This window comes from Halichoerus grypus, chromosome 10 (assembly GCF_964656455.1).
Source record: "Halichoerus grypus chromosome 10, mHalGry1.hap1.1, whole genome shotgun sequence".
NCBI lineage: Eukaryota > Metazoa > Chordata > Mammalia > Carnivora > Phocidae > Halichoerus > Halichoerus grypus.
This window is the reverse complement of record NC_135721.1, coordinates 128,269,788-128,290,614: the sequence shown is the minus strand read 5'-3', so window position 1 is coordinate 128,290,614 and position 20,827 is coordinate 128,269,788. Positions and strand designations below refer to the sequence as shown.

The window sequence follows — 20,827 nt, the reverse complement described above, 5'->3', positions numbered from 1 at the left end:
TAAGCCACAGCATGACCCTTCCGCGTTCTGTGTAATCAGTCATTGTTTGATGGATGTTTACATTATTTTCAATTGTTTCCTATGATAAAACTTTTTTTTTTTTTAAGAGGTTCCTCTGTGTACATGCCTCCTGAGGCACATGCACAAGTCATGTCCTGGGTGGTGGCGTATATGCTCATTTCTGGTTTCCAAAGGTCTTGCCAAGTTACCCGTCAGGGTGTGTGTGTTGCTCAGTGTCAGCTGCTATTCTTTGGGGCTGTTTATTCCTGGTTTCTCATCTGCAGCGGCTGCAGGGTGGAAGGGAGCCAAGGGAGAGAGAAATTCTCCTCTAGGTGTTACAGGCTAGAGAGAGGCAGGGCCAGGCCTCTCTGTGGTGCTGGTCAATGGGGGCTTTGTTCCCGGGGCCAGCCCTGAGCAGAATCTGAAAGCTGATGTGCCAAGGTGACAAAGGGAGCCGTTCGTGTGTTGTGCCTGGACCCCACCCCCTGACCGAGACACTGTCAAGTTTGTAGGAGTCGCACAGACAAATGTAACAGGGGCGGCGGGGGAGTCGCGGGGAAAGCCTGAGAACATTAAGTTGTAAAAAAAGGAACAAAGCAGTAAAAGAAGCTGACCACTAACTCTAAAGATGTAAAGGGAAAATGCCAAGCTAATCCGCACCCCAGGAGAAGTGGGAGGTGCAGAGGGGACAACGAGGGCTGGGGGGGGGGGGAACCAGGACCATAGGAAGAGGTGTGTGGAGGATCAGATCCAGACAGACGGGAGGGGGAGAGGGAAGAAAGGAGGAAAAGGAGAAGGAGCAAGGAGGGGACATGAAAGTGGCAAGGTAAGAAGAGAGGAGGAAAAGGAGAAGGAGCGAGGAGGGGAACATGAAAGTGGCAAGGTAAGAAGAGAGGAGGAAAAGGAGGAGCGAGGAGGGGACATGAAAGTGGCAAGGTAAGAGAGGAGGCAGGGGCGGAGGAGGGAGGGCAAGGCTGTGTCCCTGTCTGTTTGTGATTAGCACACAGCCCGGCGCAGAATGGAGTAAACAGAAACTTCCAGGCATCCCCACACCCCCTTCTGAGGCGAAGCAGAAATCAGATGCTCCGTGATTAATAGTAGAGAGTTCAGGACACGACCACAAGCGCTGTGCGGGCTTGAAATTAGCTGCCTTTTCCCATCCCCTTGCCAAGATGGGAGTGGGGGGTGGGACGTGAAGGGGTGGGGGCCCCGCCTGCTGGGGGCCAGCATGGAATTCTCCCTGGCAGAGCTCAGTGACACTGACGGGCAATCGGCCGCGTCCAGAGAAGCAGGCAGCATCCGGGGAGAGCGGGCCGGCCGGGGGGGCCCCAGGCAGGCTTCCTGGAACCCCTGCTCCACAGCCGCCTGCACCCGGACACAGGCCAGATAAGAGGCCGGCTGCACTATCAGAGCCCGGCAGCGCGCTGTCCCCCGGCCCTCGGCACCGCAAGGGAGACCGGGGGACAGTGGGCTCCTTGTGAGCAACCTCCCGAGTGGCTAGTCTGGACGGGCTTCCCAGAGTCCCAACTCGGCTCCTGCCGCGGATGGGAGCCGCCGCTCACCTCGGCGACAGAGAAAGCCAGGCTGCCTGGAGGAGGAGGTGTGCTCCGGCCTGAACGCTGGTACCTGCTCGCTGGTGAGTGAGGCCGGCGCGGGGACCAGACGCTAGAGGGAGGCGAGGTGTGAGGAGGTCAGCCCTTGTGCACACTCCACCCTGGAGCTCGCTCGGAGAGGGGAGCCGGCGAGGGGGCCGGATGGGACTGCAGGGGCTTGCTGTGTGGCCTTGGGCGAGTTCTCTCCCCTCCCTGGGCCTCCGTTTGTCCATCTCTGCAATGGAGTGGCTGGAACAGCTGCTCTTTAAGGGGCTTTTACTGTGACCGGGTTTCTTGTGTATCTGCCATATGCCAGAAGCTGTGCGAGGCATTTGTGAAGCTCTAGCTCAGGGGATCCCCACGAGCCACCGGTGGGGCCAGCATTAGCCTCCTGGTACACTGAGCAAACAGAAGCTCAGAGAAGTGAAGTGACTCACCCAGGGTCACACAGCTGGCCGGTGGCAGAGATCAGAATCCCATCTCTGCCTTTCTGATTGATTTGCCCTAAACTGTCCACTTCCAGGAGTCTGTATTCTGTTCTGATTCCGTGATCTCCCCAGGAAGTAGGGGTGCAGGAGGGTGTCGGGGGGAGGATTATCTGTGGGAGGCAGGCAGAGGTCAGAGAGAGGCGGCCACAGGCTGGGCAGCCCTCAGCTCTGGACAGGTGGGGGCACGCGTCCCGGGCAGGGGCTCCTGGCTGGAATGGAGAGTGCCCGATGCCACGTGCTGGGCTCACCACCCTGCTGGAGGAGGCTCCTGGGGACGGGAGAAGAGAGTGAACATCAGGCAGGGGTGGGGAGAGTTGGGCGTGGGGAGAGTGGCACATGCCTCTACTAGGTTTTGTTCCAATTTTATTTTGCTTTTCCAAAAATCTGTTTCAAATCATTCTGGGCCCCCACTGCTCCTCTGGACGAAACAGAATTGTGAAACACATACAGAGCTTTGCACACGCCTCCCCCGGGGGGAATCGCGCATTAATATTATCGGAGGCTATTTACATATACAGCCCCACAGCTGTGGCCGCGTCAGAGATAAGCTGCAGATCGAGTCCATGAGTGTCTCCCCGGCACAGAGGAGGATGCACGTTACAGCCGAGGGCCCGGGAAAAACACAGCAGGGCCGAGGCAGGTGGGAAATCCCTCAGTGCCAGGCATCGGGGCAGAATTGGAGATCCCGGCACCCAGATGTGGCCTCCTCTTTTCTCTCCTCTTGGAAAATTCCACCCTGCAGCAGCTCTGTACTGACTCAGGCCTCCCTTCCTTTTGGGGATTGGCTCAGGCCCTCTGCCTTGGGCTTGAGTCAAGACTTGAGTGGGGGTCCTGGCACCACCCAGTCCCGGGCACACTGGGACGACTGGTCATCCTACCCACTTCTGCCCTTGATTTTTCTTGTAACCTTGACCAAGTCACCTCCCATCTCTGGGTCTCTGTTTCCTCACCTATAAAATGAAGGGATTATTTTAGGAAATCTCTAAAATCTCTTTGCAACTTTTAAAATTCTGAGAGCCTGCTTGGAGGGCACTTAAGTTCTCAATAAGCTTAGAGAAGACAAAGATTTCCCACGAGCCCTGCCACCAGGGAAGGCGCCAGAGGAGGTGGGCATGAAGGTGGGCTTGAAGAAGGGACTGAGGGCCTTGTTCCTGACATCAGCGATCCCAGGCCTTTGGCCCTGCGAGCTTCTGAGGAGCCGAATGGACTGCTTTCGTGGGGAGTGATTTAACCCAGATGCGCGCTGGCTAGGAAGCCCTTACGTACTCTGCATCAGAAGCTCAGAACCCCCCTCCCAGGGCCCCCCAGTTCTTTCTGGGGAGCAGTGAAGGAGTATCTCACATGTGCCCACCAACTGGGCTCCTGCCCTGCTCGTCCTCTCCTGCCTCCTCCTGCCTCTGCCCACCTGAGACTCTCATGGCACCCCCACCCCCCACCCTCTGTGTCCCCGAGCTGCTCTGGGTTCTGGGCAGAGATGGAGGGACTAGCTTCCTCCCCAACCCATGACACTCTTTGCCACATGGTCCCTACACTGTGGTGTGCTGGAGCCAGCTTGTCCCGGCTCTTGAAAGCCAATGGTCAGACTGTCAGAAGTGTGGGGAAAGAGTTGCTTAACAGAGCCATTATTAAAAATTAAATTTCGCAGACTTATAATTCAATCAATGGTGTTACAAAGGTAATGAGTACTCACTGCTCATCCCTTTCCATGTCTGAAAGGACATTTTGCTGCTCTGGATGCTCCCGAGGTTACTTTCATCCGTGCTGTCTGGTGGAAGCACATTTGATAGTCCGCTGTTGCGCATCTCTCCCCAAGTCCACGCGCAGTGACCCCAGGTTGGTGGCCTGGGAAATCGGCCCCAATGGGAGTCCTTAAACCACGGGAACTGGTAACAGGATGACTCAGGGCTCGATTTATTGTTTTGCTGACTGACTAGACTTGAGGGAGGAGACAGGAAAAGTTAACAACGCAGATTAAGCATAGAAGTGTGTCCCCTCTGTGGCTGTTCCGTCGTGAATAGCCCCAGAATGAAGGCACTTGCTCACTTCATTGACAAACTACACTTTGTTGTATCACTTCTGTCTGACTCCTTAAGGTAAAGGAAAATAACCACCAGCCTTGAGCGGCCCTCACTCAACACTGTAAGCGCAGGCTGACTACAGATACAAGGGTTGGGGGCAAAAATCAACAGACCCCTTCCGTGTGACTCAGTTGAGTGTATATGAAACTTACAAGGGGTACTGTAAATTTTATTTTTGTCTGTAAACTGTGTGCTGCCCATCCTTTACACCAGTACAACCTACAATAAACCTAGCTGTGCGTCTGTGTGCATATATTCTTATGTACACGTGTGTGCACGCACACGCACACGTGCACACAGACACACATGCTCTCTGTCCTGGAGTGCTGACTGCTAACCTTTACCAGCTCCCCACCGGCCCCACGGCACATACGCTTGTGCCCAGGGTCTCAGAAATCCTGGCATGGACCATCCTTAGCCCTCACCCAAAGGGAGTCAAACTCCAGGCACTGAGCCTGGACACAAACATATCAGCTTCCTCCTCTTGCCTAAAACATACCAACAGCTCAACTCCTCACTCCTGTTCTGAGCGGTGGAAAGGATGCAGAGACTAGGCTGGGTAGGAGGTGTCATCTACACAGGCCGCATCTGGGCCCCAGTGCAGACTGCAGTGGCCCTGGGCTCCTCACTGCCTTCCCAGGCTCTGTGTGCAGGGGCATTTCTGGTGACCCATCATTAGCAGCTCCCTGTTAATTCCATCCGCTTAAGGTCTTGCTCCCGCCGTAGTTTATTTTCATGTGCAGAGCACGACTCTCCAATAGAAACGGCATTTTGGAACAAGGAGAAGTAACAGCTAAGCCAAACCTATAGGAAAGTTAAGACAACTTTCTATTTTTAGAAACCCTGGGAGCCAGGTGGGCCCTTTCCAGATTCTCCCAAGCCAGCGAATGGCCGAGGAAAGTATTTCTCATTCCTGAGTTCCGTCTCTTACAGTCAAGGCCAAGGAGGAGGCCCAGGTGGGGACACCGGCTCAGAGCAGCACGGCTATGATGGAGAATGGAGCCATGCTCACAGCACTTTTAAAAATAATTACAAATGGGTTTTATAATTATTTCAATTTGTGTGCTCGGAAGGGTGATCCTGAGTTTCGATCTCAGCGGCTCCCACCCCAGACAACCACTGTTAAGAGTCAGGTATCTATTCTTCCAGACCATTCATTCACTCTTTTTTGCATCTTTCTTTTCTTATAATTTTAGTTTTCAAAAACGGGCTCATTCTGTACATTCTAGTTTGCATCTTCCTATTTCCACTTGACAATATATCCTGAGTGTTCATCCACGTTAGCTCATGGAGACCTACAACATTCCTTTCAATGCCTGCATATCAGAAGCCCCAGGAGGTTGGAAGAAGGGATCTATTTTGATAATCATATCTCTACTTTCTAACCAGGTCTCAAACTTTCTTGACCCCAAGATACACAAGTAGAACCAAGCTGCTTCCACTTATCAGTAAAAAGAAATTCTACTGGCTTTCCCTTCAACCTGTAACTGGAAACTGACCACTTCCTGTCCCATCCCCTGCCCTCACCCTGGTCCCTGGTCCAGGAGGCCATTTCTCTCTGAGTTGTTATAGTTGTCTCCTCATTGGGGTCTGCTTCCCTTGCCTCTCTAATGATGTGTTCCCTATCTGCAGCCAGCAGGGTCCTATTAAAATGAAATCAGATCCTGTCCCTCCTCTGCTCAGAACACCCTCCTGCCCCTCCAGTCTTGGGCCCACCTCACCTAGAGTAAAAGGCCAAGTCCTCACCATGCCCACAAGGCCCTGTAGGATCTGGACCTCATCTCCCCTGCTCTCCCCCTTGCCACACTTGCTTCTCAATTGTGCCAGGCACAGTCCTGCCTCAGGACCTTTGCACTTGCTTTCCCCTCTGCCTGGAACACTCCTTCTCCAGATCTCCACATGGTTCATTTCTTACCATTTACCATCATCTAGCATACTATATATTTTTCTTTTCTTAAATATCCCCTACTGGAATGTGAGTTTCCTGAGGGTACAGATATATACATATACATATACATATATATATATTTTTTTTTTTTTGGCCTGTTTTGCTCAGTGTTATATTCCATAGTAGGCACTCAATAAACTTGTAGAACTACATGGCTTGCTATGTTGCCAAGAGTGACAAGGCAGTCAAACCTTCTGGGAGAACCATGGATTAGGGTCACCAGGAATCTCTAGCCACGTACTACATTTCATTTATGAATAGCACATTTCCATACCCTTGCCAACTCACGCAGGGGCCGTTCATCTGCGTAACAAGAGGCAGTGGAACCGTACGCCACCAGGTGCTCTGTCAAACCAGCCCAGGCCCAGATTCTGGACTCCTCACATGGCTCTGCGCTCACCCCTCGTCTGTCTCAGGTGGGCTTGGAGGGCCGGTAAACAACACCATCTCCCACGCTGGAGTTCAGATACACCGTGAGCCAGGCAGGTTATGGGATCTGTTGTGGGATTCTGCTGTGGCCAGGTGGCTGTTACTGTGCTGTCCCTTGAACTGGATCCTCCACGCCTGCTCCACCATGCTCCTCTGAGGAGCATGCCTGACGCTGCCTTCCAAATGAGTGAGGGAAGACCCTGCAGATGCAAGCATGTGGAGGAGGGCAGACATGTGCCCTGCAAATGCACCACTGGATGCCCTCCCACCCCACTCCACCAGGGACCGGACAGTCCTACGCCCCATTAATAGCAGAGGGAATGGCCGAAGGCCTTGCTCACTTGCCCAGCAGTCCCCGTTAGATCCCTGGTCCCCAAATCCTGGTCCAGAGAGCTTTCCTCAAGACTTATAAAATAGACCTCAAGTAGAAGTGAATTAATCATAACCTCCTCAGGACACACTGAAAGAGACTCCTGAACAGCCCCATTCAACCTTCCATCTAGCAGTCTCACCACATTTATTTATAAAATAAAAACCCCCATACAGCCACCCCCAGCCCGGGAACTAGAACTTTGACAACTATCTATCCCTACTTACATGCTCCTTCCCACCGCAGTAGCTACAATCTTGAATTTTGTGTTTATCTTTCTATGGCTTTTTATTTATTTTTAGGGGTTTTTTTTGTTGTTTTTTAGAGAGAGAGAGAGCATGCATGCATGTGGGAGAAGGGCAGAGGGAGAGGGAGAGAGAGAGAATCCCAAGGAGACTCCCCGCTGAGCACGGAGCCCAACGCAGGGCTCGATCTCACCACCCTGAGATCATGACCTGAGCCAAAATCAAGAGTTGGGACTTAACTGACGGAGCCACCTGGGCACCCCTTTCTATGGCTCTTTAAAAAAATTGTGGTAAAAGATACATAAAATTTACCATTTTACCCAGTTTCAAGTATACAATTCGGTGGCATCAAGTACATTCTCGATGTTGTACAACTGTCCTCACCATCCACTTGCAGAACTTTTTCATCATCCTGACTTCCCTTGTTTTTTAAAAAAAATATTTATGCCCAAACAATAGATTACTGACTTTTATTTATTTTTGAACTTTATAAGAAGATCTATGTTGTCTTGTGCCCTTCTGTTTCCATAAAGCATTTATCACTAAAATTCATCCCCGTGGTTGCACATGGCTCCTCGCTTCCTCATCTTCCACGGCTATACGCTATCGCGGGGCGAACCACGACGTGTTTCCCACGTCTAGAGGCGGCCGGGTTGTCTCCCTCCTGTGCGCTTGCTATCATGAGCGGTACCGCTCTGAGCACCCTTGCACCTGTCCTAGAACACACATGCTGGAGTGCGTCTCCCGTGTCCACCCAGAAGCAGGACTGCAGGGTTGTGGGCATAGGAAATCTCGTCCCGAACTATTTTCCACTGTGGCTCTGCCAATTCACATGCGCCCTCGACCATGTGGCATCTGTCTGATGGCTTGCTTTCTGCCACCTGAATGAGTGGAATTTCCCCTGGATCTCCACCGCCACCACCGTGGACAGGCCTGGTTGCCACTCACTGTGTATCTCTAGGTCTAAGTATAGCCAAAGCCTTGAGTGGGCCGCAGGTTCGTGATGTCTCCTATCTTTGTGGCAGAGCGGCTCCTGGAGGGGAACCGAGCCCGACCGCCACACTATAGGAAGGAACATGTGCAGAGGGAATCCGAGACCTTGCCCTCGTTGCACTAATAGCTCCCTCCTCCCCTCCCCCTGCCTTTACTTAGTGTGGTTCTCGCCACGTGTGGGACACAGAGTGACGGGGGGGGGCAGGGAGGTGGGAAGGGACAAATTCTCACTCACGACAGGTACTCTTGCTCACACTCTACGTGTATTGCTGTTGATCCATTCAACCCTCAGATCACAAACAGAGGTGCTCTTATAGGCCCCACTTCGCAGATATGGAAACTGAGGAGCAGAGAAGTAACTTTTTTTTAAAAAAAGATTTTATTTATTTGAGAGAGAGGGAGAGAGGAGGGGCAGAGGGAGACGGAGAAAGAATCTGAAGCAGATTTCACACTGAGCGCACCGCCAAACGTGGGGCTCGATCCCATAACCGCAAGATCACGACCTGAGCCGAAACCAAGAGGCGGACGCTTAACCAACGGAGCCACCCAGGTGCCCTGAGAGGTTAAGTAACTTGCCTGAAATCCCACAGGTAGTAAATGGCAGAGATGGGGTTGAATCGGTTTGTCCAGCTCCCTCCAGAGGCTATGCCCCTCTTCGTAGAGCCTAGGAGTTAAATGTCACAAAGTCTTCAATCCTACAGACCTTGGTTCATATCCTGGATCCCCGACTACCAGGCTGTGTGACTCTGGGCAGGTTACTTCAACCTCTCTGCACCTCTAAAATCTCAAGAGCTCTCTTTCCTAGAAGCTTCATTAGATATTCTTTTTTTGTGCCTTCTTGTTTCTTGTTGGGTTGTAGGCCTCTTCCTCAGATTTCCCTGGGATACGTTCTTTGGCTTATACCCGCCAGGGCTCATCCCTGGAGCTGAGAGGGGATGAAGTCCCCCCAAACCAGTGTCTGGGGATCGGGGCATGGGGGATCCCAAAGCCAACTGCTGTTTCTAGGAGGAGGGAAGTGGTGCTGGGCAGCAGGACAGCAAACGTCCACTTCAGGCTGGGCTGCTCTGAGCCACGGACCTTTGTGACCATCCTGTTGCGAAACAGGCCGAGCGGGCCGAGCGGAAGCCCGCGCGGGCTGCCTTCTGGCCTTGCCCGTGGGAGGCGGACGGCTGTGCGCGGGCAGTCGTACTCAGCATGTCTGGAATACCTATTCCCCAAATTCCCAGGGATAAAGCATGTGTATACTTTTTTTGGGGGGAAAAAATTCCATTTCTGTTGCCAATTAGTTCTGCTTGAGAACAGCTTTTCTCAACACCAACACGTTGGCCGCCCAGCCTTGAGTTCTGTAGATAAGCTCCAAAGTGGGGAAAAAAGTAATTTCTTTCTTTCCTTCCTCCACCCCCAACCGTGAAACCCGGCTGTTCGTGATGAAAGGGGTCCTGCGGATCGTTTAGTTTTCCTTGTCATGACTCCAGGAAAGGCTATAAAGATAATCAGTGGGCCCCGCGGGCCGTAATTGACTGTGGAGAGCAGTTGGCTACCACGGCGTCTGAGTTACCAGAATCTGTTGCAGACGCAGGAGGCTTCAGTCAAGCTCCTCTGATTACACCTGCTCCCCCAGGCCAGAGCCGGCCGGAAAGTGCTGGAGGTTATCTGAGCGTTTCTCTTCTTTCCCAGGTTTCAGGGAGCTCCTGGAGGAGGGACCCCTGGCTAGACGGAGAAGCGGAAAGCGGGGTGGTTCTGACGCGCCCTGCCTATACCAAGCCCCAGCTCCATCGGGGTATGGCCAGGAGCCTTGGGCCAGGGACCTGACCTCCGGGTGCCTGTTTCCTCATTTTAAAGTGATGATAATGGTCCCTCCTCTGGGACTGATGTAGGATCAAATGAGTCAATGCACGTGGGAGAGGCTCAAATCCTTCATAAACGTCAGCTTTTATTACTCAAAACCCTCTCGCTCTTCCCCCCGTTGACACCTGAGTCGTATGTGGTCGTGCCAAAGTACCTCGACCTAGTCCCCTGCTGACGGACTCGAGGTCGGTTCCAGTCTTTTATGATCGCAAATAATGCTGCCTTGAATAGCCCGTGGCTCTGTGTACCCACCCCACCCCTAAGGTATGTGACCCCCACGATAACCTTGGCTCTGGACTTTGCTTCTTGGGGCCTGCAGAATGAGAGATGTGCGGGTGAAGGGTCAGCCCTGGCCTGGCATGCGGACAGGCCGGTGGGAGGTGGGGCCAGGCCTTCCCCAAGCCAGGCGGGACAGATTCCTCCCGAGGCTCTCGGGGGAGTGAGGCGCCAAGCGGTGAGTTTCAAAAGGCTGGGGCCGGGCCGGGGCCATCCAGCTCCCAGGTTCCTGGCAAATGTACTGAGGTGGGTCTGGGGAGAGGGAATCTGCACCATGCAGGTTCTGCCCATCCTCTGCAAGCCTCTTCCTCCTGGAAGCTTCCTGGGATCTGGACTCTAAACACCCTTGACTGACTCTGCACTGATTTAGCACCAGTGGTAGCCAGCTCTCTTTTTGGAGGCAAAATGCACGGTGCTTGAGAATCTCAGATGTGGAAGAAGGCTGGATTTGGTGCTTAACTTCTCAGCGCTCCCACCCACATAACCCCTGCCCTTCTGTGTCCTCCTCTGTCTGGGTGGGATAATGATCATAGTGATGGCAACAACTTCTCAGGAAGGTCTTGGGAGGTCGCAGTGACGTAACACACTGTAACACTCTGAAGTGTCTCACACCACGTCAGGCGTGAGAAATACAAGCTTGTGTTAGGAATGTCTCGCTACGGGCGGGTCTGGGTCTCACCGCACTGGGCTGTGGGTCCTTGCAGGCAGAACGTCTCATCTGGAGCAGAGTCTAAAGGGAGTCCAAACTCACTATGTGGCCTTGAGCGAGTCGTACTCCCTCTGAACTGAGTCTTCTCTCAAAAATGGGGTTCTGATGACATTATCTGGCAGATGTGTCGTGAGGATTAAGAGAGGCAAAGCACGCGATGTTCTGGAGCTATGAATGCTCAGTACGCGGTGGCGAATGCTGACATTGTTCATCAGTAGTAAGAACAGTTGTAAAAAGCCTCCTAGAAACCGGCACAGCATCGTGCATGCAGTTGGTGCTTAGTGAATACATATGGACTGAGTGTCAGGGTCAAGTCTGCTTGTTATAAAGTGGGGTCTGGGAGAGGCCCTGTTAGAGGGGCTCTCTTCTCATGTTGTTGACCCCTTTGGGAGAACAAAGCCCCATAAGACCGAACCTGCATTTATGACATCTGCTCTACGTAACTCTTGTGAGCTGAGGCATCAGGCATCATCACCCCCATTTTACAAATAAGAAATCCAGGGCCCAGAGAAAGGGGAGCTTCACCGGCCCCCCACGGCATGCACACAGCAGTACTCACTTGTCCTGACTCTGCGCAGCGGTCTTCACCCTGACCCTCCGCCCCGTGCAGGAAATGGACCTTGGGGTCAAGATACAGTGTCCCTCTGCGGCCAGGGCCCTTGCACATTTCTGACATTTTTGTGTCCTAGGACAAAGGGTGAACAAACTCACATGAACTGTTCTTGTTTCCTGGTAGAAAAACACTCCTGACCCAGGGTGGGGGAGCTTTGCTGTTGGACTACATGGCGATGTGTGGTTTTGCCTCTATTCTGGCCCTCTCTGCCCTACCCTAACGACTCAGCAGCAGCAATCGTAGCAAATCCAGATCGTGAAAATCCAGGGGTAAACTTAGGAATTGTTTGTGGGTGCTGAATGGGCCAGATGGCTCCCTGGACCAGGGGTGCTGGCCCCGGGGGCCGGCCTCGGCTGCCGCTGTCCTTGCCCTGAGCAGGTAAACAAATGAATAAGCAGATATTTGCTGCCTTCACATGGCCTTCTTCCTCCTCTAAGGACACCAGTCATTGGATTTAGGGCCACCCCAATCCAGTGTGACCTCATCTTAACTAGTTCTGTCCGTAAAGACTCCATTTCCAAGTAAGGTCATATGCCGAGTCTCTGGGTAGACGTGAATTTTGGGGGCCCACCGCACCTAGGAAACAGTAGCTATTCCTGCCACATCTCTTACCGCAGACTTTGTGTAGCACCAACGATGTGCCGGGCACTCTTCTGTGCTCTTTTCATTCCTCCCCTGCTGAGCCCTCTCTACAACCTTGTGAAGCAAGTTCTAGGATCATCTCTGTTTGAGGCCAGAGAGGTGAGCTGACTTGCATAAGGTCACACAGCTGGTAAATAGCACATCTGGGAGCAAGCCTTTTCTCTCTGACTCCAAAGCCAGCAAGGTTTTGAGACCCTCCAATCCCATTCCAAGGGCTTGGAGTCATCGTACTTTCTTTCCCCGAATCCCAGCCATGTGAGCTATGTTGTCTCCTGGCCCACACCTCCCTCCACTCTCTCCAGACACATCTCCCCCAAAGAGGCTATAAAAAGGCGGGGAGGGGTTGCGGGGGAGCTGGACCTTGTTTTCACAATGGCAAACACCAAGTTGTGTTCTGCCTGGGGTCGCTGGTGCCCGGCTCTCCTGCAGGCAGGAAGCTTGCGACCCTCATGTGCGTAAGAGCATACCAGACGCATACATTTCATCCTTGACATCTGGTAACATTTTAGGAGTCTTGACTTGGGCTTACAAATTGAAAAATGGTCCATTAAGGTGTGATTTATTTGTCATCGAGACAATGCTATTGAATGCTTGCAAAGTGATTCACTCTGTCGGGTCCACAAACCCCGACTCCTTGGGCCAGGCCTGGCGAAGGCCTTTGCAGGCAGGATGAAGCTGTTTCTCTGACAGCCAGGGGCGAGCAGGGGCCTGGTGGGGCCGGAATGGGGCCCAACAGAGACAAATGAGTGTGCTGCCAGATGATGTATGGCAGTTTACCTTTTAACACGCCTGTGTCGCGGCCATGGAAATAACTTGTTTTGGCTAATGGGAGACGTGTGCAATCAGGAGTCTCTCAAAGCCACGAGCGCAGAGCCATGAGGAAGGATTCTAATTTCCAACAACTGGGGCTTTGGGGCCAGGAAATAGCTGCTCTGTCAGCACAGAGAGCCAGGAGCCTTCTCCTAGCCAGTGAGCAAGTTGGAGGCCCCTGGGCAGATCAGGGGCTCCGCAAGAACAGAGCTAGCCTGCAGAACTTTGCCCTCACCCCCCCGGGGGTGGGGTGGGGATGGCAGATGTTAAGAGTTGAGAGAGTGGCTAGCAAGTGTGTAGGAGCCAGCCACATCACAGAGAGCACTGCCCCAAAGCCAGACCTGCCTGGGTTCAAATCCTGCCTCACCCACTGACCAGCCAGGCCTTAGACAGCCCCTCTGTAAAACAGGGATTATTAACAGAGCCTACCCTGGGGGTGTACGGGGATTTCCTGAGCTAGTGCCACAGAGAGAGTTCTCAAGAATGCTAATCATTGTTATCATGATGATACGGCAGGGCGGCAGGGCGTTGCTGGGGTACAGAGAAGAGCCAATCAGGACAAGAGAGAAGCAGCGCTGTGCCTTCTGGCTGTGGGTCTAGGGGCAGGCTCCTAACTTGCTGCATGCACACGGTGCAAGGAGATTTCTCCCAGTCCCTAATGCTCAGGGCAATTGGGAGACCAGTGCCAATGTTGGCTGTCACCCAGCTTGGCTAGCCCGTGTGCCCAGAATCCAAGAAGTGGGATTAGCTTGAGTGGGGAGGACCCAGGAGGAGGGCTGGGGTTATCACGAGCCACCACCTGCTACAGGTGGGCTGCCCATGGGCTGGCAACCAGTGTGCATGCCTGTGGACATCAAGGGTCTGATTCAGTCCCCAGCTCAGCAGTGAAAAGAGGACAGACAATGGCCATGTGGTCCCTGTGCCCCTTCTGCCCAAGTGGCTCCAACCCCAAATGAGATGGGGGATGGATGTGCACACCTCTGGGTCCTTAAAACTGAGGTGGTAGTTAAGAGGTGGGCAGCACAGCAGGTCCAGCTCAGGTTTGGGGATCCCACATCTGCAGGGCAAAGCTCTGCAGGCTTGCTTGGACATGCATCCAAATCAAAAGTCTGTTCTGACTTGGAGTCAGGCATCTGTTACCATGTGAAGGCTGAAGCCTGACCCCTCCCCTCTATCCCTATCTCGCCCAGGACTGACTGCCCAGGAGCACTGGCCAGCTCCTGGTACTCACGCCAGCTGGCTACGGCTCTCCCACGAGGGTCAGTTTCTAGAGCTATCAGATGCTGTGGCTGCTGGCTTGTTTGTCTCCATGGCACCAAGCCCGGCCAGCTTTTGGACAACAGCAGCCCCATGGGGAACCTAATCCATGAAGAAGGGATGGCAGAACCCAGTGTAGGGATGGCAGGGTGGAGGGCAAAGGATGCTGGGCGCCCTGACCACAGGTAGCTCTGAGCATTGGTCTTTTAATTTTTAAGTAACTTCTATACCCAATGTGGGGCCTGAACTTACAACCCCGAGATCAAGAGTTGCATGGTCCATGGACTGAGCCAGCCAGGTACCCCTGAGCAATGGTCCTTTAGAACCCCAGGAGAAACTCACTGGGACAAAGTAAGGGTAGAAGTGGGGCTTCGCTTTGGTGAGGGACCTTCCTGGGGGTTCCGGCTGGGCACTTGGCCTTGTGGCGGCTACCCAGGGAGGACTCTCTGCAGCCTCACTTTGCTCTACCCCTCGGGCTTCCTTTCCTGATTCTGTAATCTTACTGCTCCAGCCAGTTGTCCCATTCATTCATTTGTTCATTCTCTTGGTCCTCACAATGAACCCAGAAAGTGGGGGTGCAATTATGATGTCCCTTTCTAGATCAAGGAACACACATAAAGTAGCCGGGTCGGGGCACAGAGCTAACGAGAGGCTGGATTAGTTATCCACCGCTGTATGACACACGTCCCCACAACTCAGTACCTTAAACAACACGTGTCTATGATCTTACAGTTTCCGCAGGTCAGGTTGCAGGCGCGGCGGCCGGGTCCTCTGCTTCTGGCTCTGTCACTGGCGCGTCAAGGTGTCCGTGGGGCTCTACGCGTCTCAAGGTTCAGGAGCAGGATCCGCTTCTCGGTTTGCTCAGTGCTGTGGGCAGGATTCACGTCTCGGGGTGGTGGCCCTCCGTTCCCAGCCACGGGGCCCTGTCCTGCATGGCAGGTCGCCTCTGCAGAGTCAGCGCGCCAGGAAGGTGCATGCATGCGGGGGCATGTGCGCATGCGCGGGCGCGTGTGCGTGCACGTATGTGCGTGCGTGTGCGCGTGCGCGCAGGTGCCTAGCGTGCGGGTGTGCATGCGTGCAGGTGCGTGCGGATGCGGTTGAGTCACCGGTGGTGGAGGTGGCATCATATCACTTTTGCCACTTTCTCTCCATGAAAGCCAGTCAGTGGGTCCTGAAGAGGAGAGCGAAGGCCGGGCGGCGGGACCCCTGTCTGCCCCCCTCCCCGAAGGAGGCCGGGAAGAGCCCCTCCTCCTCGCCAGTCCCAGACACGCGCCGCCTGTCCGCCCCGCTCAGTCAGGGTTGAATGGTGCCCTCACTTTTTCAGGGGGTGTTTGTGGAGGGCCTAGTGCATTTCGGACAGGTGCGGTTCCGCCCCCAGCAGCTCCGTGCTGGTGACAGACCTTGAGGCTGCATCTTTATCCACAGCATCACGTGCCTCTGCAGAAAAAAAAAAAATGTCTTTTCGTTATTTCCTGTAACTGAGCCGAGATTTCTCACAAACCCTAGTCCCTGGGCAACAAGGAAGAACACTAGATTTAGTCTAATCTGGTCAAATTAATCTGACCCAGTACTTTAGGTCTTTTAGGTAATGTCTTTAGGTAATGGTCGGTCTCAGATTTCCTTCTGCTCCATCCTCAGCCCCCTCCAAGGTGGCATGGGGTCTGGAGCCTTGGAGGCTTTCTGGTGGAGGGGGTCGGGGATTCTAGCCACGTCTGTTGTCCGGGATCACTACAAGCCTTTCTGGCACTTGGGGCTGAAGCTGGCGGCTGGAAGAACACATGCTCTGGGCCCAGAGCCCTGCCTGGCTGACTTGTCTTTTCCCTGGCTCAGAGCCCTTGCCTCCACTGCATCTGGACCCTGCTGGGGCTGTCCACCATCCTAACACAGTGTCCCCTCTATGAAAAGGGACATTCTGGGTCCCATCCCAGCCATGGGAGGACCCCGTGTAGTCAGGGAAAGCACAACATTGGGGAAGGCTTCCTTCCTTTCAACCTGGGGCATTTGCATGGTCCCCCCAACTTAAAATGATGGGCAGTGGTCTCAATGTAGCTTCCCCCCTTTTTTTTCTTTAAGATTTTATTTATTTATTTGACAGAGACAGACATAGAGCAGGAACACAAGCAGGGGGAGTGGTAGAGGGAGACAGACATAGAGCAGGAACACAAGCAGGGGGAGTGGTAGAGGGAGCAGGGAGCCCGATGTGGGGCTTGATCCCAGGACTCTGGGATTATGACCTGAGCCGAAGGCAGACGCTTAACGACTGAGCCACCCAGGCGCCCCAATGTAGCTTCCCCTTTGAGTCCGCAGAGGGTCAGTGCAAATCCCTGCCTTAGGAGCTGGTTCTACTTGTATTAAACAAATAAACAAACTATAATATAATAAATAAATAATAAAGTAAAATAGAAGTAGCTGATACTTAGATTGCCTGTAAATACCAGAATTTACACTAAGCACTTCACACGCTAACTCATTAAACATTCATAGCAACTCTGTGAGGAAGTACTCTGAGTCCCATTTTACAGATGAGGAGACTGAGGCACAGAGATGTGAAATAATAATATGCTCCTGGTCAGAGAGTTCTTAAGTGGCAGAGCTGGAATTTGAACCTAGGTAACCCTGCATCCCTACTCTGCATCACCACCCTCCTCTATGTCCCTGTGCTCTCTGGGCTGAAGCCAAGAGAAGGGCAGGAGGATGTCCTCCCTTCTTCTATGCATGCTCTCCTTCTGCCCTAGACAGTAAGCCTGGGGGCATGGGTGAAGGGAGACCTCTATTTTCTTGGGAAAGTACTACACCTTTGCTATGTTCATTGGTACCTAAAGGGCTTAAAAAGAAATGTTTTCTCACAGTGGTGGCTTTTAAGTCTACTGTCTTGTGGCAAAATCTGTTTTGATTATGAGGAACTGAATATTGCCGCAGTCCTGCTCTTTGTTTCTCTGTATGAATGCGCATGGTCCTCAGGCAGATGGATATCTGAGGACCAAGGGGAAGGGCTGTTTACCCAGAGAGGCATAGAGGGAAGCAGTCGTATTCTTCACACTATTACTTGTTACAGAAATTATCACACACTCAATTAGAGTCGTGGTAAATGTGCTGAAGGAGAAACATTCAGAGCAGTGAGTATGTAACAATTGGCTTCATCTGTTCAGGTGCTGTGACAAAGTACTACGGACTCGGTGGTCAGAGCCTCTGTCACAGCTCAGTCCCTGTCGGCAAACTCTGGGACCTGGGCAGAGGGCCAGCCTCAGATTCCCCACCTGGGGAAGAATGAACCATCCCTCACCTCCGAAAGGATGAAGCAGATAGATCTCCAGAGGGTGACCAGACATGCTGATGAGACACGCTGTCAGGACACCCCAGGGCCGAGTGATGCAGACGTTCCAAGATTGCTTGCTCTCGATCTCTCTCTCTCCTCCATCCTCCTTCATTCCTGCCCTGGTCTAAGCCGATCTAAATGAGAAAACCACAAATACTAATACTGTAACTACCACGGACTATGTCAGGCTGTGCAAGCATTAGAATATCCAATTCTCAGAAGTGACCCAACACAGTGGGTGGTATTATCATCCACATTTTAGGGAAAGCTGAGGCTCAGAGAGGTGAAGCAACTTGTCCACGATGACACAGCGAGAATGTGGCAGCCTAGGTTTTGTCCCCAGGTCCATCTGACATCAAAGCCTTCACTAGGCTTCCATTGCTGCTGTGCCTTTCAGGTTCCTAAAGCCGGGGGGGGGGGGGGAGAGGCCCAGAAAAGAATTTGCCCCAGAAAAAAAATTTCAAGAGCCAGACTCTAGAAACGCTTGTTAGTTCCCTGTCGTGGTCCCTGCCTTCCCCTCACTGTGGAGGAGCCAGGCCAGGAAGCTGAGCTGCATGAGGATATGTGAAAACTTGCAGCAGAAAGTCATTCTGAAATGTTCTAGAACAGGCAGGGAAGTTTCCTCTGGGGACAAGGTGGAGAGGTTCCAGTCAGGAGACAGGGTGGGGCGGAGGGATGTTAATGTTGCTAGTTGATGGTTAATGTTCTCTCCCGAGGGTATTTATGATTTATGTCCAGGTTTTTAAACAAAATTCAACCAAGTTAGATTCAGTGTCCCAGGAAGCTAAGGAGAAAGCATTCAGGCAAATGATGTTTTGAGGGGGATGAAAAGATATTCCAGACAACTTGCCCCCTTTTAGACTCTACTTGTCCCAAGCAGAGCCTGTCTTATCACAGGGACCCTTTGCAGGTGTTTCCCAGGTCTCTGCATGTGAAGAAACTGGCATCTTTTCTCTGCATTCTAGGCCTCTTGCCTTGGCTGTATCAAACGGGATCAAAAACAAAGCCCCAAATGTTCTCATTGTCACATTAGCCAAACCCTTTTTTGGTCCTCATTTTGGGGCCTGACTGGGAAGAAGAAAGAATCTGTGCGTTAGGACTCTGTGAGTTATAAGTGACAAAAGCCCGATTCATACTGTGTAAGCAAAACAGAGAACGCATTGGCTCCTATAACTTAAAAATCTAGAATTAGATTTAGTGTCAGGTATGGCTGGATCCAGTGGGGTGGGTGGGAGTAGGGGATCATAAGGCTGATTTTCAGTGACCTGACCTGGTGGAGATCCCCGTGGCCGAACCCGTCATGGTGGCTATAAGGATGTGGGAATCTGAATGGGCCTCCATGGTGGGCACTGAAAAGGGGTAAGGGAGCATTCACCATGAGAAGCCTGTGGTGCTGTTAGAATAAAGGTCAAATCAACAGAGAGATCTTCTTAAGTTTTGTGTGATCCTATGAGACCTTACGACTCTGAGCCATTTCAAGCTTTGAGGAACCTTACAGAGCACCTGGGTTGGGGGGGCAACTATGTGACGCCAAATATACCATCCTCCCGATCCTTCAGTTCATGGAAGACATTGCTAATCGACCACAACACCGTTTCCTAGTGAGCCCGAATACGGCCTCAGAATCCATCTCAACACTACACCAGAAGCAACCTGTGTCCATCAGTTGGTGTTAGAACGTGAGCCAAGACCGATCTGCAGTTTGCCTTCTCAGCCCATGGAGATAAGAAAACAGAAGGTCTGAGGGTTGGTTCGCCCAGTGTCATGTGGGAACTCAGTGACCGGCCCTCCTGATGCTTGGGCACCCTCCTTTCCTGTGGCATTCTCCTGATTCTAGCATAGAGAGGAGCTCTGTCCCTTAGTGGAGATTTCCACTCCAGAGAGTTGGCGGCACATGGAAAACAAACAGACTTGAGGTCAGAGGAAAGGCAGAGAGCTTAGCTGCTGACCTGTCTCGCTGAGCGCTGTCTGGAGCTGAGGGCAGCACCGGGGGGCAGCGAGGCAGGGCGAGGTGCGGGGAACCCACCGGTCCATCCACAGACATCTAAGTGGGCTTTTGAAGGCCCTACCTTAAATGCAATAAACCCGGGTAACGCGCTCTACTAGGCTCACATTCTCAAATGGGGGTGATGCTGAAGTTACTCCCTTCTGGGGATGGGAGCGGGGTTGCCTTGGAGGGGAGGACGCATATTTGGCAACCAGTCTAGGAAAGCCAGAAAGTAGAGAGAAAGCCCCGACCTAACTATTACTTGCCCAGCTCTGCCGCACCCAATCAGAGGAAGAACAGAGGTGCCCCGAACCCGCTTATGATTTGACTAGAGGAAGGTAAGCAGCGTCCTGACCCTGAGAAGCCTATTGTGACATATATAATACATGGACTTAATGATTGTAGTGGGCTGACCTGGGGGTCGTGGTGCGCCTCTCGCAGAGCCAAGAGCTTTGCATCAATTAATTCAAATCCACACGACAATCCTACAAAGTAGGTGGAGTTATTCCCCAGGAACAGACGTCGAACTGGAGGCTTGGAGGGAGGGAATACAGCTACCCATGGCCACGCTTGAGTAAGGGCAGAGCCGGGCTTGAGGTCAGGGCTGCCTGAGCCCTGTTCGGACGAGCTGCCCTCCACGGGCAAGCAGCCATCGTGAAAAGGAACAGAACAGAGTATATGAGTCATTGGCGCACCATTAAGCACATCGTTCCCCACAGCAGCTTCATGCAAGGTGCTGGGTGGAAACAGAGAAGCACGTGGGATCCCTGCCCTCGGATCATTCCCAGAAAGGATGGGGTGTGCGCTTGGGAGAATGTCACCATGGAGGTTGAGTATCAGAAATAAATGCCTGTCATGACTCCCTCTGTTGAGCTCATGGCCCACAGCCAGGTATAGTCCACAGTCTAGAAACTTCTGGGCTACAACAAGCCCCCCGATGTACAGGTGAGAAAACTGAGGCTCAAAAAAAGAATTGACGCCCCCCCACGTCACACAGCCAGTGTACAGGGGGGCCAGGACTCCAATCCATACTGGGTCGCGGTGCCGCTGACCCCTCTGGGGGCCCATGAAACCAGTAGGATCCGAATGGTGGAAGTGGCAGGGCATCTGAGAGGAGGATCCTGGGTGGACTCTGGATGGAGGCCCCGATGCCTAAGCCATTCCCCCAGGTGGGGGCTGCCGTCATTATGGCAGCACCTGTGACGTCCCTTACCTGGGCTTAAAGC

The 20,827-nt window shown here is 52.8% G+C and overlaps 1 protein-coding gene across 1 annotated transcript in view; it reads left to right on the top strand.

The window, feature by feature from the left end:
• Nucleotides 1-1,265: 1,265 nt before the first annotated feature.
• Nucleotides 1,266-20,827, top strand: part of RIPOR3 (RIPOR family member 3) — a 72,307-nt gene continuing 52,745 nt past the window's right edge. Inside the window, exon 1 of the mRNA XM_036064654.2 lies at nucleotides 1,266-1,636. The gene's annotated coding sequence lies outside the window, so the exon portion shown is untranslated. The remainder of the gene's footprint in view (nucleotides 1,637-20,827) is intronic.